General features: G+C 44.0%; 1 long non-coding RNA gene across 1 annotated transcript; it reads right to left on the bottom strand.

Moving 5' to 3' along the window:
- Window positions 1–14,853: 14,853 nt before the first annotated feature.
- On the bottom strand, window positions 14,854–18,071 carry LOC148055132 (uncharacterized). Its single transcript, XR_015705795.1, has 2 exons — window positions 17,908–18,071; window positions 14,854–15,449 (listed from the first exon to the last, which is right to left on the bottom strand). It is a non-coding gene; the product is annotated as an uncharacterized LOC148055132 (long non-coding RNA).
- Between the last annotated feature and the right edge of the window lie 2,274 nt (window positions 18,072–20,345).

The raw sequence follows: 20,345 nt of genomic DNA, 5'->3' as shown, positions 1-20,345 counted from the left end.
GCAAAAAATTAATTAGTGAAGAAATTAAGATTATGACCACAAGTGAAACTGAAAACAGAAAAATAAACATTCAAAAAAGAGCATTAAGAATGATAGCAGCGTAAGTGTATGCTAGATGTGTACCCTGTGAACCAGGACTGTGACGTTTTAAAGGGACGTAAGAAATAAAGAGCAATCACCATGCCTCAGTTACAAGGCACAGATATTATACAAAAAAGACTATTTCTTAATGATACACCACTCAGCAGTAAAATATTTTGATTTTAAATTTCAGTTTGGCACTGTATGAAAATATTTCCCTAAACTGAGGAACTGTAGGAAAGATGCAGATTATAAATTTACACAGGCAACAAAATATGAAGAGATTGTAAACCTACATTAGAGATGAGAATTATGTTAACATTTTATTCCCTTTTCATCAAATTTTACCAAAACATTTAAACAGATTCCTATTCCCCTCCATTTTCACTGAGAAAAAGGTTTCCATAGCAATTTCTGACTATATGTTTGGGTGATGATCTATGCAAGTTATGCACCAGAGTCTGTAGCAACACTGTAATGGGATGAGTGAAATAAACACTGAGGCTGAATTATATTCATCTAACTTTAGTACTCTAAAAGCTAGTAATATGGGATACTTCTGTCATTAGACAAAGAAGACAGGAGTCTCAAAAATATGATTAATTTCCTCCAAGATATTGAGATATTCATCACCCCCTGCAGGTGATTTTCACTGTAAATATTTGCTTCATTTATTCACTAATTATTACTGTTTCTGATATGTTACATGCCCAATCTTTACTAATTAGCAAGAATTGGGATTTTAAATTTAGAATCACGCAGAGTAATGTACGCCCGTTGCTGCACAGATGCAATGAGGGAAAAGGAGAGTTCCTCTGTCATGCTGATTGAGATCTTATTACTTAGATATATATATTCAAGTACACAGAAACATATACAAACATGGTAAATATGTTTCATAAAAGTAATTGGATACACAGATTTTTAAACACCATCGGCACAGTCACAGGTTTCTGAAATTAAATAACATACATGATTTAGTAAGAAATTTAACAGGAGGTGTAAGTGAAACTAAGTCAGTAGAATTACCAAATTTTCCATTATCTGTAGGGAGAGGTATTATGTCTATTCTGGATCTCTGATTAAGGGCTTTATATCCCAAAAGTTTAGGCATTTTCTATCTATCTATATCATTTGTCTAGTAAAAGATACTTCCTCTGTCTACAAACTTAACCTTTCTTATTTCCAAGTTTTGAAAAAAGCACATTGAAAAGAAATATAGTCTTAGAAAAGATAAAAGTTAGAGATGACGAATTTATTTCTATGCTCACATATGAACTTCACTTCCTATTCACATCAAAGTCAGATCATGAGAGTTGCTACTTTAAGCTCTTGAATTGTTTCTACAAAAGTGCTTGGGAAGAGATAGCATAACCTGTAGACATTATTCGTGGTCAGCATATAAATCTGACTGTTCCACTCAACAAAATGTTCTATTAAAAGGCAAAATTTCAACTGAACTAGATGCACATTTTAATATGCCTATCTGTTCCAAATCTAGCAACACAGTAAAACTCAATTGACAAGTCTACAATTTGAAAAGAAATAGCAATGCAATTTGGTCATTGGCTGTCTGCTATGTTTGCCAAATCTGGAATCAGATGTGGCAAAATTACTGGTGACAGTTCACATTTTAGCAGATTAGTTTATAGTTTTTTAAAATATGCATTTTAAACATTTTTTGTATATTGAATATAGAAATGTTTAAAGCCTGACTGAAGTTTATTTCTGATGAATAATCAGTTCTATAATTAAAACTGGAATGGTTTATGAGGATCATGACTGTGAAAAAATGAATAAAATTGAAAATTCCCTTGTGTAATTCAGTCATAGGATGGAGAACAAAAGTCAGGGATAGAATCTATTTTGCTCTATTTGGTAATGCAAAATATTACCAAAATTGCATTCTCTGAAGCACCTTTAGGAAAAAATTGAGAAATTCCAGATGTGTGCTAATTGAATTGACAATAGATGTGGTCGTAGGAAGAATATAGTGCTAAAGGGAATCAAAAGGGATGAGATCTAATAGATGGTTAGTTTAATTTTGTTGATAAGAACAGAACACATCCAAAGAGACTGTAGAAGAGAAAAGGAAAAAAAAAGAGTGTTACTAGCTCCTTTTAAGACCTGCCACAATTCTTCCTATAAAAAAGAGCACATTCCTGAGGCAATATATTAAAGCTCTGTTGACAAATTGATCAAAGGACTTAGTAAAATTAACAAATACTGCAGACCCACCTTGAGTTTGGGCAATAACACTTAGAATAATAAAAAAATAATAATTGAAATATCTCCTTATCAAATGAAAGAGTGTGCCAGTAGGTAGGAAGGTCCAGCACAGGTCGTATATTTTGTCCGTCGGTGCTTAGAATGATGAGTAATGTGCTTCCATGGAGAACCAAGTGTGCAGGATAGAACAAAGTTGTCTATGATGAAGCAGCAGTTCTTTAAGACTTTCATTCATAGGAAACACAAAACTGTTTACAATTTTTATAAGATTTCTTTTGTAAATACCAAATAATTTTTAAGTATATTGACACTCCCATTTTTTGCTTTCATTTTGGCAATTTGTTAAAGATCTTGAAAAGATATCCTTTTGACATTTGCCAAATATCCTGTGAGAAAAACTGTTTACATGTTTATTTCTTCCAACATAATAATTTTTCCTTTGTTACTCTTTGTTTTGCTTGGATTTCTAGGTGAAATTCTTCTTCATGCAATCTCCATTAATGCTATAGAAAATCAGCCTAATATTAAGTTTTCAGAACAACTTTAGGAATGTTGCTATTTAGATAGATAGTACAGAAGACAGGTAGATTTATTCTATTTAAATATGTAGACTTGCCCTATAGTCTATGCCTTGTGTGCTCGTGTGTGTGGATTTCCATTATGAATGCTCAGAGGACTCCTTAGGTGAGCAAGAATTACAAGAGTAATGTTTGGCAGCAAATCTAGATCTTTTTAGAGATTCTGTAAGACAGGGATTAGTTTGTTACTTTTTGTATCATCTCCTTTAGAGCTGCTGTCCAACAGTTTCACTGCCAGTGTGCTAAGTGCTCTAGTGGTTTTTGTTCCGTAAGAGACTAACTACTGAGGAGGTATGTATTTTCTGTTGAGCATTCAATTGAAAAAGGGGAGACAGAAGGATGTGAAAAAATTTTCCTGATGTTTTAGGAGAGGAAGGTGTGTTGGGTTTGCATGGCAAGGTTTTGGAAGCAGGGGGGCTACAGGGGTGGCTTCTGTGAGAAGCTGCTGGAAGCTTCCCCTATGTCCAATAGAGCCAATGCCAGCCGGCTCCAAGATGGACCCACCGCTGGCCAAAGCTGAGCCAATCAGTGACGGCGGTAATGCCTCTGCGATAACATATTTAAGAAGGCGAAAAAGTTTCTGCACAATGGCAATTGCAGCTGGAGAGAAGAGTGAGACTATGTGAGAGGAACAACTCTGCAGACAGCAAGGTCAGTGAAGAAGGAGGGGGAGGAGGTGCTCCAGGTGCTGGAGCAGAGATTCCCCTGCAGCTCGTGGTGAAGACCATGGTGAGGCAGGTTTTCCCCCTGCAGCACATGGAGGTCCACGGTGGAGCAGATATCCACCTGCAGCCCATGGAGGACCCCACACCAGGGCAGGTGGATGTGTTTGAAGGAGGCTGTGACCCTGTCACCCTGCTCCTGGCAGGACCTGTGAACCTGTGGAGAGAGGAGCCCATGCTGGAGCAGGTTTTCTGGCAGGACTTGTGACCCCTTGGGGGACCCACGCTGGAGCAGTCTCTTCCTGAAGGACTGCACCCCGTGGAAGGCACCCATGCTTGAGCAGTTCCTTAAGGACTGCAGCCCTCTCACGACAGAGAAGTTTGTGGAGGACTGTCTCCCATGGGAGGGAAGAGAGTGAGGAGGAAGGGAGGGAAGAGAGTGAGGAGGAAGGAACGGCAGAAACAACATGTGATGAACTGACCGCAATCCCCGTTCCCTGTCCCCCTGTGCCGCTCAGAGGGGGAGGAGGTAAAGAAAATCAGGAGTGAAGTTGAGCCCAGGAAGAAGGGAGGGGTGGGGGAAGGTGTTTTAAGATTTAGTTTTTATTTCTCATTATCCTACTCTGATTTGATTGGTAATAAATTAAATTAATTTCCCTAAGTCGAGTCTGTTTTGCCCATGATGGTAATTGGTGAGTGATCTCTCCCTGTCCTTATCTCAACCCTTTTGTTATATTTCATATCTCAGCCTTTTGTTATATTTTCTCTCCCCTGTCCAGCTGAGGAGGCGGAGTGATAGAGCAGCTTTGGTGGGCACCTGGCATCCAGCCAGGGTCAACCCACCACAACATGGCATTATATATGCAATACTATCTGCTACTTTAACCTCTATAGAAGAATTTGGAATGCTTACACACATACCCACACTCCAATACTATAGATAAGATGATATGCATCTCTCTAAAGGCAAACTGAAAACATCTTTCTGCCTAAAATGGGTTCATGCTCAAAAGGTAAGTGGAATTTCGCCATAAATATACATGAAAAGCATTTCTGAGTAAAGTATTAAATTCAACTTCATTGTGCCCTTATTATACTGGAAGAGTTGGATTCAAAATTGTAAGTACATGTTTACACATTGTATTTCATGATCTTAGTGGCATTCATACTAAAATTATAATTATAATATGGAACACTGGTAGTAATGAAACCCTCTGCAAATATGTGTTTAACTACTTTCCATCTCAGTTTAAAACTGCCTTACCTAAATTATTTTATAACATTTATACACTAGTATTAAGTTTTGCAAGTAAGTCTTTTCAAACATCTTAAGCCTAAGGTTCCCATAATTAGAGAGTAGGCACACAATAAATACACGTACAAAGAAAAAAAAACATATCTGAGTTAACACTTGCAAATCACCCAAAACAACTGGCACACATTGACTTGAAGAATATAATGTTTAATAGTTATAATAGACCCTATATAATAGTTTCATGAAAACACTGATTTCTTAAAAAATGTGTTTTAAAATAATATAGCTTCAGTGTTCACTGAGCTCTGAATTAGTAAACAAGTTCAAGACTTGAATTTGAAATGATCTCTAAGCAAAGTAAGCATGATATGTACCACTCTTAAAAACATATTACAGAGACACCTGTTAAGTGTGTTAAGTGTATTAACCTGTTAAGCTATTAAGTATGTGGTCGTGAGGACAGCAAAGACACTAAAAGCTTTCAAGTGGTCTGGTATTTCACATTTTTAATATTCTGCACTGTGACTTTGCACAACCTTTAATTGTAGTATGATCTTTAACAATATAGGTAACTAATGTCTATTAGCTCCCAGCAGTTACTTTAAATTTTAAGTAGGCAACTAACAGTCCTTCAGGAGTGAAAAAGAAATTTTTTTGTTACCTTTAGGTGCCACCTGTAGAAACTGCTTATGAAGTGTAGTAAGTCGTGAAATAGTTAAAGTACCACTTCCAGAAGTCTCTACGTGTGGAACATGTGGTAGAGGAACAGGGTCAGGAATCACTTTTACATCGCTGCTGATGAAGAAATCTGTTTCTTCTAAAATCATTTCATATTGGATTTTGCTAGAACTCTCAATATGGTGTCATGCAACCTCAATCAGCTTTTAAACACTGTGAAAATGTAAATGCAGAAAAAAATGAGTACTTTTTAATACACAATGTTAATTACTTAGGTTCAAATTTTAATGTGTTTACACTCTGGGAGCTTTCCTGAAGTAAGAATTACAAATCCTCTGTGTGAATTCTGTACTCAGCAAAATCATTATGAAGTGTACTCCTCCTCTGGCACCAAGAAATTTTATGACTGTGGTAAGAAATTTATATAAAGGCAGATCTAAGCCACAGAAGAGGCCTGATGGAAAAATCTGAAAGGATGAGACATATTCTATAAATTTTATAGGAGTGGAGCATACATGTTCAATCTGTAATGACCCTTTAGCCTATCTCAATGCCTTGTCTTCTGCTCTGCCCCTAAATCTTAGATGTACAGAGCACTTTCTAGAGTAGCTTTGTGGAGGGGCATATGAACTCCTGTTTCAAGTGTAATGAGCACAACTTATACGGGGAAAGAAGTCAGCTGTCTATACCATTCAACTAGGCACAGGTTTGGCCTCAGGTGTCAGGTTAAAGGACATGACGTTCTGCAAATATTGTGTCTTTGGTAGCCGTTGTTGTCAGGAAAGCCAATAAAACTGGCTAGCAGGCAGAGCTCAGCCTCTTTGAGCTATTGCCTGTTAGAGCCTTCACATTCTACATGTCTCTTGTCTTAGACTTGCCCTGACATGGATCACCTAGCACTGTCCCAGGTATGCTTCAAAAGTTAGTACAGGCCAGAAACATTTTCCAGAAGGCAAAGTGACCCATTTCTTTTGGAGAGTAAAATACTTTAATGATATGGACATAGGCCATTCTGTGCCAGATGGTCTAAGTGTCATAGAATGGTCCCAAGCACATTTTATTTACTAGGACAGAAAAACTGTGAAGAAGAAATTTGTTTTTTAATTGAACTTGAAATAATTTTGAGAAATGTTATACATGGTGGTAATAACAGTAGGTGGAGATTTCCAGCATATGTAAAGCACAAGAAAGAAAATAACCCCATAACACAAAGTAACAGAAGCCACTGAAATGATATAGAAGCTTCTACTAAATGGAATAAATGGCTGTCTACTATGCTAGTAAATCTGTTAAATATGTAGTCTAGAAAAACAGCAGAACTGATAATTACCTCCACTATTGCCAGCAGAACCTTGCAATCACCCAAGAAATGAGTTATTACCATTCAGGTACTTAAGATAAAATTAAATTCCAGCTCATGAAATTAAATGACTATTTTCTACATACTTTTTTCAAATTATTTGCTTCTATATAAACAACTATCTTTTCTAGCATAGTGTCCTGGTTTCAGCTGGGATAGAGTTGATTTTTCTTCCTAGTAGCTGGTATAGTGCTGTGTTTTGGATTTAGGATGAGAATAATGCTGATAGCACACTGATGTTTTAGTTGTTGCTAAGTGGTGCTTACACTAGTCAAGGACTTTTCAGCTTCCCATGCTCTGCCAGGTGCACAAGAAGCTGGGAGGGGGCACAGCCAGGACAGCTGACCCAGACTGGCCAAAGGGCTATTCCATACCATATGATGTCATGCTCAGTATATAAGCTGGGGAGAGTTGGCTGGGGGGCAGCGATTGCTGCTCAGGGATGTCCTGGGCATCGGTCGGCGGGTGGTGAGCAATTGTACAGTGTATCACTTGCTTTGTATATTATTATTGTATTATTATATTATTATTCTTACTACTACTATTACTAGTATTCTAATTTGTTTTACTTCAATTATTAAACTGTTCTTATCTCAACCCATGATTTTTCTGACTTTCACCCTTCCAATTCTATCCCCCATCCCACTGGGGTGGGTGGAGCGAGCGAGCGGCTGTGTGGTGCTTAGTTGCTGGCTGAGGTTAAACCACGACAGTCCTTTTTGGTGCCCAACATGGGGCCTGAAGGGAATGAGACACGGACTCCACATATGAGTTCAGGCGAAGACAAGCGAAGACACTTTATTTTTACAATCTATCCCTTTTATAATATGATCTAGTGTTCACGAGCAAGCAAAACCCATTTCATTGGCTACTGTCTTGTGTCCACGTGTCTCTTCAGCGTTACTTATTGGTTCTTCAGGCTGGTGCACGCGAATTCCTCTTTCAGGGATGTATCCAATCTCATCCTTATTTTTCTGCCTCTAAGTTTCACAAACTTGTTTGCAGCAAGCCTCAAGGCCACAGCTGCATTCCAGAGAACCTGTTTGTAACAAGCCTCAAGGGCACAGCTGCATCTCATCAAAGTAAAACACAATCTCACATATTCCTACAAATCCCCCTTTTTGTTTTTTTTTAACATAAAAGCTTGTTTAATCATATTCTATAGCATTTTCTATACCCAAGACACTAGACAAGAAACTATCATTATTATAGTGCAAAATATTATTAACAAGAAAAAACCCATTTTGATTAGAGACATTATCCACCCGCCAATTCCCCAACTTGTTAGTAAGTGATTCAGCCAACCAAATCCATCACTGACTTGTAATTTGCTAACTTCAAATCTTTGATTGCTTTATGGATTAATTTGGAGTTATCTGATAAGTCATTCCCCATCAGTCTTCTCGGAATTCAGTATCTTCTGCTGTTCGTTCTTGTTATCCGATGCAAGAGCCGGTCTTATGCACCTTGCGGGTACCCATTTAGGTCCTACATCTGTTGAGACACAAGCATACCCTCTGCCCCAAGTTAGTAGCCGATATGGCCCTTCCCAACACCCAGTATTTAAATTTTTCATCATTACCATCGCCTTCTCCTGTGATATATGTGCCATTCCCCACTCCATAGCTTTAAAATGTTTGACTATGGGTGTGACATCTTCATGTTGAAAAGGCAGCGATAAATGGTTTAGTACATATATAGCTTTTCCTAATCTGTTTTGGGGAGATTCCTGAGCTTCCCCCTCTTTTTGTTTTTGCAATAGAGTTTTTAGGGTTCTGTGTGCACATTCTATGATAGCTTGCCCTGTGGGGGAATGGGGTATCCCTGTCTTATGAGTGATACCCCAAGTGTGGAAAAATTTTTGTGTCGCATAGCTGACACATGCAGGGCCATTATCTGTTTTTATTTCTTTTGGAATACCAAGTGCTGCAAAGGCAGCTCGGAAATGGCTTTGTACGTGCCGGCTAGTTTCACCTGTCATTGCAGTGGCCCAGATTGCATGGGAGTAGGTATCTACGGAAACGTGAACATATCTCTGCCGACCAAAGTCGGGTACATGAGTCACGTCAGTTTGCCAGAGCTGAAAGGAGGAGAGTCCCCTAGGGTTTGTCGCAAACAATGGGCGGGATGGTTGTTGTTGACAGTCTGGACATGTTTGCACAACAAGTTTTGCATCCCCCATAGAGACTGCAAATTGTTTCACAAGAGCTTTGGCAGATTGGTGGAAAAATTGATGCGATAATTGAGCTTGAGAAAGTGTGTTTGGTACTGGGGTATGTAATGCAATGTTCGTTAGGTAATCGGCTCGTGCATTTCCTTCTGTAAAGAACTTGGGTAAGTTTGTATGGCTTCTAATGTGGATTACACAATAGGGATGTTTTCGTTGTTCTACTAAGAATAATAGCTCCTTAAACTTCAAAACCAAGGCTTCTTTCAGTATATGTTTTAGTTGTGCCCTTTCAATGCGTTGCACAATTCCTACAGCATATAGCGAGTCTGATACAATATTTAGAGGAGTTAGAGGCCATTCTCTAAAAGCCATGGTAATGGCGTGCAACTCGACTAATTGAGGTGAACCCTCAATTTGTTCTATTTTGTGTTGCCATTGACCTTCTTTTTTCCATGTGATGACTGCTTTTCCTGTTTTCCCTGAGCCATCGGTGAACACCGTTTGATCCTTAACCTGTTGCCACTGGTATAGTGGCGCCTCTTCAATTTTTACATTATTGTAAAAGGTGAACATTTTATGGGAGGGGTGATGAGTATCAATTCTTCCACTAAACTCTGCTAAGGCCATTTGAAGTTCTAGACTATTTTGTAAGCACCAATCTAAGTAGTCCTTTACGACAGGAAGGACAATGAGATGAGGCTCTTCTCCAGCCATTTCTACAATTCGTTCTCTGCCCTTTTTTATCAAGGCGGCGAACATTTCGATACGAGTAGCCAGGGTTTTCGCAGGTTGATGTGGCAAAAACACCCATTCCAACATTATGAGAGGGTCTATTCCTTTGTTCTCCCATTGTCCGATGGTTGCTAGAGGCTGTTGTTTTTGGTTGCAGATATATAATTGTATGGGTAAATTTTCAAGTCGTCAGTGACATTGTTGCAGTGAGAGTTTTTCATTTATGATTCTCAGTGCGTTTTTTACTTCGGTCACCCATTGGCGTGGTGCGTTAATATCGGTATCTCCTTTAAGTAGCTTAAATAAGGGTGTTAATGTGTAGTTATCAATACCACACTGCGCTCTAATCCAATTTCTGTTTCCCAATAGGTTTTGTACATCAATCAAGGTTTTTATGTCTGCTGAAACGATCACATTTTGAGGTTGGATACTTTGTTGTAAGATTTTCCACCCAAGATATTTCCATGGTGCTTCCATTTGAATTTTTTCTGGTGCGATTTGCAGTCCTTTGCTTTGCAATGCATATTTTAAAACAGGTAGTGCTTCACGCACCATGGTGTTCGTGGGGCCTGCTAGTAAAATGTCGTCCATATAGTGACAGATATACATTTCTGGGAATTTTAGTCGTACAGGACGTATGGCTTTAGCCACATATGTTTGATAGATCATTGGAGAATTCTTCATTCCTTGAGGCAGGACAGTCCAGTGGTATCTATCCATTGGCTTGCATCAGTTAATTTTTGGTACCGAAAACGCAAAACGCAGTGCATCCGTAGGATGTAGTGGGATAGTAAAGAAGCAGTCTTTTAAGTCTACTATGATTATGTCCCAATTTCAGGGTATCATTGTTGGCGAGGGCAAGCCGGGTTGGAGCGCTCCCATTTCTTCCATAGCTTCGTTTATTTGTCTCAAGTCATGTAGCAGTTGCCATTTTCCACTCTTCTTTTTTATAACAAATACAGGAGAATTCCAGGGGCTGGTTGTAGGAGCGATATGTCCTTGTTGAAGTTGTTCTTTGACCAGTTCTTGAAGGGCAGCGACCTTTTCTTTGGGGAGCGGCCATTGATCTATCCAAATGGGTGTTTCTTTTTTCCAAATAAGTTTCATTGTCGGTCGCTCATCAATGGCCGCTACTGAAAATTTTCAGAGCAATTTAAGGTGAAGCCGCATTGGGACATTACGTCTCGCCCCAACAGGCTCATGGGCAAATTTGTCACATATGGCCGTACAGTAAATGTAGACCCTTCTTGGGTATTGATATTGAGCAGGTGGGGCCTTTGAAAAGTTTGAGAAAGGCCGCCGACTCCAATCAAGCCCTCTATGGGGGTGGCTAAGGGCCAACTGCGTGGCCAGTCCTTAAGAGCTAAGACAGTAACATCGGCTCCAGTATCCATTAAGACTGATAGCTGGGTACAAGAAGGAGTTGTGCGTGGGTTGTGTAATGTAACTGTAAGTGTCGGTCTTGTAGTGGCGATGTCTGTGGCCCAAAAAATCGCAGGAGGCCCTGTTGATCCGAATCCCGCGTTGTGCCGCGTGCGATTTTCAGCTTGCGGAACTGTAGCTTTAAACAGGATTAGTTGAGCGATTATGGCTCCCTTTTAGGTATAAATACTGGGGGAGAAGGAGTCCAAACCATTGCTTGAATTTGCCCCTCATAGTCGGCATCAATTACTCCAGGCAAAACAAAACAGCCTGTTAAGGTGGTGCTTGATCTACCTAATAATAGTGCACTATATCCTTGTCCAATGGGTCCTTTCACGTTTAGCGGGGTTTTTTGCACATGGGATCCCCAAAGGGTAAGATCTGCTATTGTGGTGACATCCAGTCCGGCACTCCCTCTGGTCTGGGCGGCGAGGGTGCCCACGGGGACGATGTCTGTGAAGTTGCCGTCACTGTTGCAGAAACCGGCCTCTCGGCCAGCATTGCCCTTGGCCAGAAACCTGGCGTTGGCCGTCCTTTTGGTCCGTGAGGCAGTGGAGCTTCTGTCATTGCGCGGCTCCACCCCGCACTCCGCCTCCCGTTTCCCTGCCGTGCTGGCAGGGGTTGTCCTTCCGCATTATATTTCGAGCGGCACTGGTTAGCCCAGTGCCACCCTTTTCCACATCGCGGACATAGGGTAGGAGGATTGGGAGCAGCACTTCGGCCGGCCTGCTGTGGGCAGCTAGGTGTCCAGTGGCATGACACTGATAGCATCGCCGTTCCCCGTCGGCACCCTTCCCAATGTTGAGGGCTGCAGCAAATGCTCCTGCCAACGTGGCAGTATGATGTTCAATAGATCCGACTCGATTACAAGCCTCTATCATCTGCACCAGTGTGGCGTTTACAGGTAGCGCCTGCAGTAATTTTTTACAATCTGTATTTGCATTTTCCACTGCTAGCTTTAGTATTAGGGCTTCTTTTGCCTCACGATTTTCGATTTGTTTATCCAATGCACCTCTTAACCTATCAATGAATTGCATATATGGTTCTTGGGTCCCCTGCCAAATACTAGTAAACGATTGCTTGGGCTTTCCCACTTCGGGTAGCCGCAACATCGCCTGAAGAGCTAATGCCGCGGATTGTCAAAGGATATTTGGGTCTAATCTAGCCTGCAACTGGGGATCCAGCAAAGGGTCAGTACCCATCAGCTGGGGTATCCCTGCTCCGGCAAGGGGATCTCCATCCTGTCGCCTTAGATTGTTCAGGGCGGCTACCTCACAGAGTTCCCTCCGCTTTTGCTCCCAGAGTAATCGCTGGGTTGGTGTTAAAATAATTGCAGTCACTTGTCGTGAGTCAAATGGGGTTAATAACTGTCCCGTCATAACATTTTCCAACAGTGATTGAGAAAACGGCGCATTTAAACCATACACAGTGACGGTTTTCCTTAATTCCTTAATCACATCCCACTGAAAGGGGATCCATTCATTTGGTCTATTATCTTGTACCCGCACCGGAAACACGAACCCCGCGGTTTCTCCATCTTTCAGCGCTTCCCTACGGAGCTGCTCCCACCGATCCCGGGGATCAAAAGCTCGCTCAGGTTGTGGTACAGCCTGCGGCGCAGGCGGCTGCATTGGACACGGGGGACAGGACGGAGTGGATTTCATTGGAACGGAACTTGGGGGAGGCGGTCTGAGTCCTGTTCCCTTGTTTGTTTCACCCAAGTTCTCATTCTTTTCATTTTCCCCTGAGTCTATAAGAGCTTCCTTATCTTGGGGCTTGCTTTCACTCCGTTCATTATTCCCTATCTGCGCCGCCGGAGCGACTGCATTTTGTACCTTTTTTTCAGCTTGCCATGAGCGCAAGGTCTCAGTCACTAATCGCCAAGTGGTCATGACTTCGGTGGCGGTGGTGTCCCCTCTGGACGCCGCCTCCCAAATCGTCTCCCCTGCCTGTTCCCAAGTTTTCACATCAAATACTGCAGAGACTGTAGAGGGAACCCCTTGCTTTTGCAAGAACTTCAGTAATAATTTTATTTTATATGCATCATACTTCACTCCTCGTTTCGCTAATAGCTGAATTAAAAGTTTAACTATAGCTTCTTCTTCAGCTGATATGTTAGCTCCCAGGATTAACTGCCCAGCTGCTCACCTGTTTCTTAAGGTGATGTCCCAGGATTAAAGCCGGCGGTCCTGCCGTCAGCTTGAGTTGTTCAGCTGGGTTCCCTCCGGACGCTACTTGCAGCGCTGCCTCCTCCGGATCACGTCGGGGTCACCATTTGAAGGGAATGAGACACGGACTCCGCATATGAGTTCAGGCGAAGACAAGCGAAGACCCTTTATTTTTACAGTCTATCCCTTTTATAATATGATCTAGTGTTCACGAGCAAGCAAAACCCATTTCATTGGCTACTGTCTTGCGTCCACGCGTCTCTTCAGCGTTACTTATTGGTTCTTCAAGCTGGTGCACGCGAATTCCTCTTTCAGGGATGTATCCAATCTCATCCTTATTTTTCTGCCTCTAAGTTTCACAAACTTGTTTGTAACAAGACTCAAGGCCACAGCTGCATTCCTGTGAACCTGTTTGTAACAAGCCTCAAGGGCACAGCTGCATCTCGTCAAAGTAAAACACAATCTCACGTATTCCTACAGGGGCCCAAAGGATTTGAGATAATAACAGATTAACCAGAGTGTATTAAGGAATTTGTATCTGTTAACAGTTGCCGGTCATAATATTGATTCATCTGTTCTCAGTATTAGTCTACCTGATTTGCACCATGCTCTTCATTTTGCAGTACGTGTTAAAGATTGGTGTTGGTTTTTGCAGTCTGCTGTGTTCTGCAGTGATTAGTGATGTTTTGCCTGGGAGATTTGTTATTAAAACACTGACCTTGAGCGCTATCTCGTATTTGGGTTCTGTAGTGAAGCCATTACTGTGCTTTGGGTACCACCTCATGGAGACAATTAGCAATTATACCTCTTCCTCTGAGAGGTTTTTTATGGAAGAAATACAGAATGGAACCTTTGTTTCTTTCTTCTATGATGTTTCGCCCTTCACTGCAACAACTTCTCAGTATATCTTGAACATCCTTGGATAGTTAAGATATATCTATTGATAGTTCTTGGGAATATTGTTTCAGTTTTGTCTAGGGTTAATAAGCAGTTTAAGAATACCACCCAGAGATCTGCTCCAAGGCTGGATAGTTATGAGTGGCAGGGTGTGTAGGAGAGCACAGGCAAGTACCTAGGACAGTGGGCCCCTCCAATGTTTTGGAACTTCACCCCTGAAAAAGTGCAGAATCCTGAAAAACTAGTAAAGTATTTGGGAAAAGTATGTTGTCACCCTGGCAACTCCAGAGAGACACAAATCACTGCAACATGCTGGGGCCTGGCCCATGCCTACCGAGCCTATTAAATGCTATTCAGAACCCTCAAGGGGAAGAGAAGGTCTCTGGATGCAACGACAAAATGACAGATGCTGCTGCTGTGCCAATCCCTGTGCCAGCCCCCGCACCAGCCCCCACGGCTGCGCCAGCCCCCACGACAGGCACTGCGGATGATCCAGAGAACCAACCCGTACCAATATCAGTTACCCCTATACAGAAGTGTAGCGTTCGTTACATATCAAGGTTATACCGGCGGATCTCCAGCCGACCCGGGCTGGGGAAGGAACAGTCAGCACACACAGTGTGGGTGTTCAGCTTCAATGTTTATTGCGCAGTAGTTTACCTTTATACTCCCAGCAGTAGGCGTGTTATGTTATAAGGGGCGGAGACAAGGGAGGGTCGACCCTTAACTCTTTCTGTACAGTGTGTGATCTTCCGGTCGCCAGCCCTTATCTTTACTACATTTCCCCCTCCCTTAGCTCCAGTAGTTCTGGATCTTGCTGGGGAAGCTGCGCGTAAAATAATCGATATGTGGTAAGACTTCTTAATATACGACTCATAGAACGCATAATTAAGCGTAACAGACAGGGTAATAGCACAACAAGGTCAAGAACAAGTAACAAGACCATGAGCCCGGTTATTAAAAGTTTGGGCGTTATTAACATTCCAGTTTTGTAAGCCTGGGATAGTGGAGCTCTGGTTTGACTTGTGGCAGCAACTGTCCTCCTTATCTCTAGTGAAGTAGGGGGTGAACAATAGACAGGTAGAGGCTTGTCCAATAGCCGGCATATACAGACACGCATCCATTACGTTCATGGATTTTGCCCAATCCAGCCAGTAGTTCGTCGCGGCTCCCTCATTGCTCCCCCACACCATCAGGATGCATAGGGAAATGGTAACCTGTCAAGATAAGACTCAATAAATTGATTAATGTTTATACGGTCGAATATTTCGACTGGGTACCCATTCTAGCGTCCCTTTCTCGGTTTGCACACACGCATACCCACGTCCCAGACAATGGAGGGAATACGGGCCCCTCCATTCACGGGTTTGCAGGTCCCGTACTTGAACCAAAGGGTAAGGCCCTTCGTTCTCATCGAGCCGGAAATGTGCCTGGGTTGCAGTCTGGGTTTTATAGGTGTTCCCTCGAATGGTATGATTTAAGGTAATTAGTGCCGTCGTCAACAGACGCTGTGCCCGAAATAAGGGAGGGCCAAGGGGAGGGGGAACCCCTGTTCCTGGGCTTATATTCTCCCCCTCCCTAAGTCGGTCGAGTAACCCTTTTAATGTGCGATGCGCGCGTTCTACAATGCTTTGGCCCGTACTGTTGTAGGGAATGCCATGACTCAACTGAATATCCCAGCGCGCGCAAAAGTCCTTTGTCTTCTTGCTGACATATGCCGCTCCATTATCTGTTTTAATTTTTTGTGGGATGCCAAGTTGCGCCATACAGTCCTGCCAATGTAAAATAACTACGAGAGCATTTTGTTTAGCATGCATAGTGGCTAAAATAACTCCACTGCAGATATCAACTGTGACATGCAGATACTTACGTGGATTAAAGGGTTCATAAATTGTAACATCAGACTGCCATATTTGGTTGGGCTGCAACCCTCGAGGGTTTACCCCTGCCTCCCAGAGGGGACCTTTGGAACACACAGGATAAGCAACAATCACAGAGCGAGCACCTTGCAAAGTAATACCAGTTCGCTTTCCCACTGCCCCAGGGGTAAGGGGTCCCTCTGGTAGCTCAGGTATCACTGGCAGTGCCGGTGGAGCCCTACCACCCCCCCTAGATGTCGTCAGCTGTGACGCTGGTTCTCCTTGTTCCTCAGATCTTTTCCTGCGCTCTGCTCTCTGTGTGTCCAGCACCCGTCGATCACTGGGATGCAACGGGGCGTCCTCAGAAGGTGATGGTGTCTTGCCCTCCTTTTCTCCTTCCCGCCATCTTCCTTCACGTAATTCGCGATACCGCTGGGATCCCACATTGGCCCCCGGGACCCAGTCCAGCAACCTATCAGTCAGCTCCCTTTCCACACATTGTTGCAACTCGCCCCAGGGGTATTGAGGAGGTGGCGGATCCGCTGGTGCAGAAGGTGCCGAAGGTTCCGTGGGTGGCTGCTCTAGACTCCCCACTTGTAACGGGAACACCTTTCCTTTGTTCCCGCTGCGCCATAGCCTCCCTGCGCCTCCCCTTCCTCCGTTGGCTCAGTCCCCAGTAATGACGGCCCCGTCTGTGCCCCACAGGCCACCCCTTCAACTCGAGTTCACACTGGAGTTCCAGCCTGTCCAGTACAGCAGTACAGAAAAACAGCAGAGATGCCCTGGCCATCTGCCAGCCCAGGCACATAGCCATTGCTGTTATCAAAACGTTCCCAGGCACAGCGGAGTAAGATGATAAGCAGTTCAGCAAGCAGCAAAAGCAAAAAGCAGCCACTAACGAGCATTAGACTCTAATATACAGCAAGGCAAGCAAGCCCCGTGGCAAGCACAGAAACCTGCCAATTAATAGCTAAACAGCAATACCTGCTATAACTTCGATCTAGCACATTCCAATTAAATCTGTCGTTATCTCGAACCCTTTGCACCCTATGTTGGGCGCGAAAAAAAACTGTCGTGGTTTAACCCCAGCCAGCAACTAAGCACCACACAGCTGCTCGCTCACTCCCCCTTGGTGGGACGGGGGAGAGAATCGGAAGGGTAAAAGGAAGAAAACTCATGGGTTGAGATAAAGACAGTTTAATGGGTAAAGCAAAAGCCGCGCGCGCAAGCAAAGCAAAGCAAGGAATTCTTTCACTACTTCCCGTAGGCAAGGAGGTGTTCAGCCATCCTCAGGAAAGCAGGGCTCCATCATGCGTAATGGTTACTTGGGAAGACAAACGCCATCACTCCAAACGTCCCCCCCTTCCTTCTTCTTCCCCCAGCTTTATATGCTGAGCATGATGTCATATGGTATGGAATAGCCCTTTGGCCAGTCTGGGTCAGCCCCCCCGGCTGTGCTCCCTCCCAGCCAGCCTGTGTCCCCTCTGAGACTAAACCCGTTGGCTTTTCGTTCCCAGGAACTTCATGCCCCATCAGCGCTCTACGTGCGGCAAGCCAGCACCGCTTTGCCGCAAACCCCTTCTTGAGCACCCTTTCTACTGTTCCCCAGGCGCGAAGCCGGTCACTGGCTCCTCCAACATTGCTTATGATCACTTCTGTCAGCTCGTTGCGTATTTTCCCCCATTTTGGGGTGTCCAAAAACTTCTGTGGGAGCGCCGAGCACTCCCCGGCGTAGCATCCATTGGATGCAGTCGCCCGTGGGCCTTTTCCTTATCGCCCCATCCTCGCCCACCTCCGTCGCTACCGACTTTAGTACCTTTACGAGTTCTGCGAGCTCCATCGCTGCTACCTGCAGCCGATCACGTCGGGGTCACCACTATGTAGCGTTCGTTACATATCAAGGTTATACCGGCGGATCTCCAGCCGACCCGGGCTGGGGAAGGAACAGTCAGCACACACAGTGTGGGTGTTCAGCTTCAATGTTTATTGCGCAGTAGTTTACCTTTATACTCCCAGCAGTAGGCGTGTCATGTTATAAGGGGCGGAGACAAGGGAGGGTCGACCCTTAACTCTTTCCGTACAGCGCGTGATCTTCCGGTCGCCAGCCCTTATCTTTACTACACAGAAGAAAAAATACACGAGAAAATCAGCTCGTTTAGTAAGGGCTGATGATGAGCCAGGGCCATCAAGAGAATAGGAGGAGGAAGAGGCAGAACCCATAAATGGTAACCACCCGATCCCTGTCCCTGAGTGAGCTGCGAGATATGTGAAAAGATTTCAGTCATCATCCAGGCGAACACATCATCACCTGGCTGCTCCAGTACTGGGATAATGGGGCCAGTAGCCTGGAATTAGAGGGTAGGGAAGCCAAGCAGCTGGGATCCCTTTCTAGGGAAGGGGGCATTGACAGAGCGATTGGAAAAGGGGCAAAAGCCCTCAGCCTCTGGAGGTGACTCCTGTCAGGTGTGAAGGAAAGGTGTCCCTTCAAGGAAGATGTTATATGTCACCCAGGCAAGTGGACCACCATGGAGAGAGGTATCCAGTACCTGAGGGAATTAGCTGTGCTGGAGGTGATTTATGGTGACCTGGACAACGAGCAGTTATCCAAAGATCCAGATGAAGTCCAGTGCACATGACCCATGTGGCAGAAGTTTGTATGGAGCGCACCATCATCGCACGCAAATTCATTGGCAGTAATGACCTGGAAAGATGAAGAGGGACCAATGGTGGATGAAATGTCTGGTCAACTTCAACAATACGAAGAAAGCCTCTCTTCTTCCCTACGGGCCACCCTGTGGTTTTATCTGCGTGACCACGGAGAGGACATGAGGAAGTGGGATGGAAAATCTACCTCGACCCTAAAGGCACAGGTACATGAGTTGCAAGGAAAAACAATCACACAAGAGGGTTCTTCCAGGAAAATTGCTGCTCCAGTTTCCAGTGAGCAGTTCCCCAGACAGAGTAGAAGGGCTGATTTTGTTTCCAATCCTAATAAAGGGATTTTTGACTCACATTTACAAGAAGTGAGTAACGGATACTATGACCAGGACTAGAGGGGCCCAGCCTCCAGCCAGGTGGAGGAAAGGGACAACCAGGTGTACTGGACTGTGTGGATTCGATGGCCTGGCACATCAGACCCACAGGAGTAGAAGGCTCTAGTGGACACCGGTGCACAGTGTACCCTCATGCCATCAAGCTATAAAGGCGCAGAACCCATCTGTATTTCTGGAGTGACAGGGGGATCCCAAGAGCTGACTGTATTGGAGGCCGAAGTGAGCCTAACTGGGAACGAGTGGCAGAAGCACCCCATTGTGACTGGCCCAGAGGCTCCGTGCATCCTTGGCATAGACTATGCCGCCATTGAGTGCTGCCGTGCCAGACGTGCTAGAATTTCAATACGAACTGGAGTCAAAGGCAGCCAAGTGGTATGCCACCATTGACATCGCTAATGTGTTTTTCTCAGTCCCTTTGGCGGCAGAGTGCAGGCCACAGTTTGCTTTCACTTGGAGGGGCAACCAGTACACCTGGAATCGACTGCCCCAGGGGTGGAAACACAGCCCCACCATTTGCCATGGACTGATCCAGACTGCACTGGAACAGGGTGAGGCTCCGGAACACCTGAAATACATTGATGACATCATCACGTGGGGCAACACAGCAGCAGAGGTTTTTGAGAAAGGGAAGCAAATAGTCCAAATCCTTCTGGAGGCCGGCTTTGCCATAAAACAAAGTAAGGTCAAGGGACCTGCACAGGAGATCCAATTTTTAGGAATAAAATGGCAAGATGGCCGTTGTCAGATCCCAATGGATGTAATCAACAAAATAACAGCCATGGCCCCACCAACCAGCAAAAAGGAAACACAAGCTTTCTTGGGCATTGTGGGTTCTTGGAGAATGCATATTCCAAATTACAGTCTCATCGTAAGCCCTCTCTATCAAGTGACCTGGAAGAAGAACGATTTCAAATGGGGCCCTGAGCAACAACAAGCCTTTGAACAAATTAAACAGGAGATATAGTTCATGCAGTCGCCCCTGGGCCAGTCCAGGCAGGGCAAGATGTAAAAAACGTGCTCTACACTGCAGCTGGGGAGTATGGCCCTGCCTGGAGCCTCTGGCAGAAAGCACCAGGGGAGACTCGAGGTCGACCCCTAGGGTTTTGCACTTGGAGATACAGAGGATCTGAGGCTGGCTATACTCCAACTGAAAAAGAGATATTGGCAGCATATGAAGGGGTTCAAGCTGCTTCAGAAGTGG

This window comes from Nipponia nippon, unplaced genomic scaffold, assembly GCF_047370975.1.
Source record: "Nipponia nippon isolate SJK-2023a ecotype South Korea unplaced genomic scaffold, ASM4737097v1 scaffold_26, whole genome shotgun sequence".
Lineage (NCBI taxonomy): Eukaryota > Metazoa > Chordata > Aves > Pelecaniformes > Threskiornithidae > Nipponia > Nipponia nippon.
The sequence above is the reverse complement of the archived record's forward strand: the minus strand, read 5'-3'. Positions and strand labels throughout refer to the sequence as shown.